Below are 6,000 nucleotides of genomic sequence, written 5' to 3' on the forward strand. Positions count from 1 at the left end.
CATGTTTGTAGGTAGGTGACTGATAATGAAATACACGCCACATAAATTCATCTCAGGTTCTATCTAATACTTTGAAACTTATTGTGGGGTCACAGAGGATCAGTCCAGGAAACGACCTGCGAAATAAGAACAGGGGCAGGATGATGAAACTAGAGTAGGCATTAAATATGTTGTAGTGGGAAGATGAAGAGTGACAGCAAGGCTGGCATCTGACTATAATCTTTGTTAAAAACATATTTCTATTACTTCCTATTTATTTTTTATTGAGGTATAAATGACATATATAATTATAATCTTAAAAGTATAGATTAGTGCTGAGGAAAACTCTGTTAGGACATGGATTCAAATACGTAACTTTGTAAAGACTCAGGAATGAAATTATGAGTCTAGATTATGAAGCTAATCTAGATTGAATACTTGAGAGATGCAGTGACTCAGAAAACAAATCCTTGATTTACTCTAACCAAGCAGCTCAGAGGCTAGACAAGCAAACTAGGTGCTTTGGCAACGCCTAGAACAGCCCACCCCCTCCCTCCACAGCCACTCTCACCTGATCTCAGCTCCCTAGATCATATTTCCTGGCTCTGGCCCTCCAGTTCTTTCCGACTCCTTGGAGAATTGGGAGCTTGGATTCCTGCATATTTCTCGCTCTTTGAGTGCCTCTGGCCCTGGCATCTGCCAGTCCCTGCCTGACTTCTGCTCCTAAAGAATGCCATTCTAGCCTCACCTAGAAGCTGAGGGATTAAACACGCCCACCTTGTCACCTAATGCTCCCTGGTTGTAGCTATGCTCTACAGACACTTCTTCAGGGTGGCCTAAAAGGAGTAATGAGAGACATTTCAATTTTTCTTCAGCTCAGCTAGGACCAAAGAAAGATGCTTTTTTTATGCGCTCCTTTATAGAAGCAAGCCTTTCCTCTAGAAAAATAGTGATTTCCAACGTTAAGGAAAACATTGGACAGAAGGGTGAGAAGGAGAAAGGGATGACAAAAAAGAGTAAATCGGCAGTACAGCTTTGTGAAAAATAAATGAACTATATTGTCATCTGTCAGGGAGAATGAAGCTGAGATGGGGGTGATAGACCTCTATCCAAGGTGCCACACCCAAAATCAAGGACCCAGAATCAAGAACTATTAGTTGCTCCTGTTGTCTTGTAAGTAACCGAGGTCAGAGCTAAGGCTATATTATCTTTGCACACTGGGTGAGGGGATGCCATACTTTGAGCTACACACGGAGGTTTGCCCTAAGAATGTCAAGTTCTAGACATTGAATTACTAGACTATAGGGTCCAGTAATTTCTTCCTAACTCTCATAGTCCTTTCTGTCCTTGCATTCTTATCAGAAAGCTTGCTCTCATGCCCGTACTCCTAAGCTAAAAGTCCAAATAATCCCACCGTCCTGGGCTACCTGACCCAAGCTTTTCCACTCCAATTCTCTTGTGCAGCAATTTGGGGCTGCAACTCAGAGACTCCGGCCCAGAGGTTCTTGAACATTACCGTGCTTTAGGATCCTCTGGGGAATTAGTTAAAAAAATGCAGATTCCTGATTTCTCACCCCATCCTATTAGATTCAACATTACAGTGGAGCCCGTGTTTTAACAAATGCCCCTGGTAATCCTGCTGCACCTGTTCTGAAGATCAATCCCTATTATTTTACGAAATACCATTCTAGTTAGTCTGTTTGGATGGAGAGTGGCCATGTAAAGCCAGGGCCATGGAGGTCATATGCACAGGCTAAAGCCGAGAGTTCCAGGTGGCCTATGTGTACCTTGGGCAAGTTACTTAACCTCTGTTCCTTCATCTATAAAATGGTAGTAACAACACTATCTACCTCATAGGATTGAGAATTAAACAAGTTAGTAAATTAAAGCATGTACAATAGTGTCAGATACAGAGTAAGGATATGTCAGCTATTATTATTATCTAGCTGCTGATAATGTTTCACTAAAAGGAAAAAAGGAAGTGGCAACGGTAAGAAAATGGCTTGGAAGAGAGAGAAAGCTTCATCTCACACTACTGTCTTGCACTATGCCTGTACTACCACTCCCCCAGGATTCATACCCCACAGCTTGGGGCCTCTGGTACTTTTTGGTTTCCTGTCTGTAATGCTCTTCTGCTTCGTCACCAGCCTACCTTCCCCTCACTCATGACTCAGCTCAGGTCACACAGAAGTCACCATCTTTAGGAAGACCTGCCCCCAATTGCAGGTTGGGCAAAGCATCTTTTCTCTGAGGTCTTTCTCTGCACTTCCCCATGTGTCTTGTCTCTCTTCTTACCATGACCTGAGGAACATTTACCGTATTTCCCCATGTATAAGACGCTCCCATGTATAAGATGCACCTGAATTTTGGGGCCAGAAATTTGAAAAAAAATGTATTACATAAAGTTACTGAACTCAAGTTTTATTCATCATAAAATTCATACAACTCCTCATCACTGTCAAAACTCCCAACCATTAGCTTGTCCTCATCTGTGTCTGATGACGAATCACTGTCTTCATATATTGCCTCGCCCTCAGTTCCATCTATGGCATTTGAAATCTACAACCACTGTATAAGACGCACCCAGTTTTTAGACTCCAAATTTTTCAAAAAAAGATGAGTCTTATACATGGGGAAATACGGTATGTTCTCTTCTCCTCTAGACTGGGAGCTCCCTGATGGGTGAGTCTGTTTTGCTTACAGATCTCGCCCCTGCTCTCAGCACAGGCCTGGCATGGAGAGCTGAGCAAAGCAGTCGCTGAGTCCCAGGAGAGCACAGATACCTTCTTTACTATGGCTGGTCTTATGCAAGCCTTCTAGTGTCCCCCGTTGTACCCTCTGGGCTGGCTCTCAGTAAAGGTATTGCGTCTGAACTTCATGGTTAAAGAAAGACTAATAGCCAAATTAGAAATCACAAATTTAGGTTCATAAAGGTCAAAGATCTCCTATAATATAACTAGTTTCAAAAATAATTCAAAGATCTAGGAGATGCATGAATTTGGTTTCCACTATCCCCTTTAAAAATGAAAAAAAAAAGGAAAAGACTAATATTAATTGAGCAGCTACACTTGCAAGTCACTATACTCGGTACTTCAGGTTGTTGATTTAGTTAACATGAGAGCCCTATGAGGCGAGTACTACTCCAATTTGTAGCTACAAAGCCATAATTTGTAACACACAACTATCAGTTGCCCAACAGTACCTGGCACAATAAATGAAGTAATGGAAGATCCTCAGGTCTTATCCTGGAGATGGACAAGGTCATATAGGACAACACAGAGTTTTCTAGAAAGAGACATCTTAGCCAGACTCTAAGCCATCTTGGGTGTCTTTATCTTGGTGTATTTTTCAAATATGCCTAATCACTTCTCTTCAGGATAAGAAGAGTGCTCTCTAGTGAAGGGGTCCCAGTTCCCATTCCTCAGGGTGAGTGCAGAGAAGCTGCCCAGGGCTGGGATGATTCCCAACGGGATAGCACATTTACTCTTCATAGGTATAGGGTGTGTGATGCTCTTTAGGGACTGGGGAGAAATCCTGGGGTCCCAGGCCCAGAAAATCCCCTTTAGTTGCTGGGCTTGTAAGCCCCAGCTGTTGCTAGGAATGTTTTCTTTATTCTTGATCCTATTTAGCTTATGGGCACTAAGAGACCAGTGTGGGCAGTATAAGAGAACATGCAATCATCTTGTTAACATCCGGGGGTGGCCCAGCCCTAAGTCATCTGTCCAAATCACCTGCCACCAGAAGAACTTGCTCACTACATGCCCTTTGCATCACCCCGGCCTACTTATGAATATGATCTGTTGTAATTAGCACTCCTAAGGTAACCCTAAGTTACATTACCCACCCCCCGCCAAGTGTTACTCCTAAAGTAACACTGTTCCCTTTATTTCTAGGTGTTCCTCTCCAAAATTCCCTTTCTGTTGCCCCCAAATTACACAATGTCCCTACCCCCTTGCATACAGGAAAGAATAAAGAACACCACAACTGAGCGGCCTGTGGGCTGATTCCTCATGAAGGTCTGCTCTTACCTTCGTCAAAAGGACTTCAGAGAAGCACTACAGAAATTGACCTGAAACAATATAAAACTAAGTTTGTCTGTTTGTTTACACTGTCACATGAAAATGGCTGGACAGATTTCCAATAATTTTGGAAGGTGTGTTGGGATGACTGGTTTGACTGAAAATGGAGGTTATGTGGCATGTATAAAATTCCTTTTGAGAGCATTCCAGGTGAGACATCCCAACGAGACAGGCAGTTATCTTTCAGAGCTGATCTGCCTCAGGTACTAAGACGCTATGGCCAGAAAAATGAAAACCGAAGAGTTGTTTTAAATAGAAGCCCCCAGGGCTGGCCAAGTGGTGCGTTGGTTAAGAGCTGGCTTGGGACGCTAGCTCTGAGCAGCAGGGCCCCAGTTCGTGTCCCAGATGAGGACCAGTGACACTGCCCTCTACAGCTAAGATGGTGAACAACAGCTTGACCTGGAGCTGGGCTGCCGTGAGTCTTCAGCGATGGCGTAGGCTGCAGCCCCTGCTGCAGTGGGTTGCCATGGGCTACCGTGTGTGGCCAGCAGCCGGTGTGAGCTGCCAAGAGTTGTCATGAGCGGCCGTCCAGAGGCCAGTGACTGATCTGCCTCACCTGATGTGCTCAGACTGATGTGCTCTGAAGAGCACAGTGATAATACCAACATGGGCCAGTGAAGCAACGTTCTCCACAACTAGACTGAAGAACAACAGGACAGCAACTTGTCTGCTCCCCTTCCCCAATTCCCCAATGCTGTTCCCCTCCCCCAATTCCCCGATTAAAAAAAAAAAAGAAACCCACCATATCAGAAAAATCACAAAACATGAAACATACCTACCTAATAATTTGAAATCTGCCCCAGAAAGAGGGGGCATGCAACAGGCCAGCACATGCTGCCAAATAAGATTTGAAAATCCCTCCAAACCAAGCTTCACTATCCACAGAGGCATCCAGTAATCTTTGATTAGCACCATGAGAAGCGGAGACAATAATGGTCATGGAGAAACATACTTTGAAGAAAAATCATGTTGAAAAGCTATTTCTAGTGCTTACCTCAAGCCTTCTTGCCCCAGAAGAGTACTGAGAGGTGAACAAGAGACTATATAAAAAATAAAGGTGCCCGTGTAAGACCTGAAACCATAAAACTCCCAGAAGAAAATATAGGGAGAAAATTTGCAGATATTACTCTGAGCAATATTTTTACTGACTGATACATCCCCACGGGCAAGGGAAGTAAAAGAAAAAATGAACATATGGGATTACATCAAACTTAAAAGTTTTTTCACAACAAAGGAAACCATCAATAAAACAAAAAGGCAGCCTACTGAATGGGAGGAGATATTTGTCAATGATATATCTGATAAGGGGTTAATATCCAAAATTTATAAAACACTCATGCAACCCAACACCAAAAAACCAAACAATCCAATTGAAAAATGGGCAGAGGATATGAAAAGACATTTCTCTAAAGAGGACATACAGATGATCAACAGGCATATGAAAAAATGTTCAACCTCACTAATCATTAGGGAAACGCAAATAAAAACCACAATGGGATACCACCTTACCCCGGTCAGAAGGGCTATCATCAATAAATCGACAAACAACAAGTGCTGACGAGGTTGTGGACAAAAGGGAACCCTGGTGCACTTTTGGTGGGACTGCAGATTGGTGCAGCTGTTATGGAAATCAGTATGGAGGTATCTCAAAAAACTGGAAGAGGAACTACCGTATGACCCAGCAAGTTCACTCTTAGGTATTTATCCAGAAAAACCCAAGACACTAATTCAAAAAAATATATGCACCCCTATGTTCATTGCAGCGCTATTTACAATAGCGAAGACTTGGAAACAATCGAAATGCGCATCATTATACGACTGGATTAAGAAACTGTGGTACATTTATAGAATGGAGTATTACTCAGCTATAAAGAAGAAAGAAATCGTACCATTTGCAACGATATGGATGGACCTAGAGAACATTATGCTAAGTGAAATAAGT

The 6,000-nt window shown here is 42.9% G+C and overlaps 1 protein-coding gene and 1 pseudogene across 1 annotated transcript in view; one reads left to right on the top strand and one right to left on the bottom strand.

The window, feature by feature from the left end:
• Positions 1 to 6,000, bottom strand: part of PIGL (phosphatidylinositol glycan anchor biosynthesis class L) — a 61,181-nt gene that overhangs the window by 33,153 nt on the left and 22,028 nt on the right. The window lies entirely within an intron of this gene.
• The window catches only part of LOC109382167 (AP-2 complex subunit beta pseudogene), a 5,356-nt pseudogene continuing 3,456 nt past the window's right edge, over positions 4,101 to 6,000 (top strand).

This window comes from Hipposideros armiger, unplaced genomic scaffold (genome assembly GCF_001890085.2).
Source record: "Hipposideros armiger isolate ML-2016 unplaced genomic scaffold, ASM189008v1 scaffold_61, whole genome shotgun sequence".
Taxonomy (NCBI): Eukaryota; Metazoa; Chordata; class Mammalia; order Chiroptera; family Hipposideridae; genus Hipposideros; species Hipposideros armiger.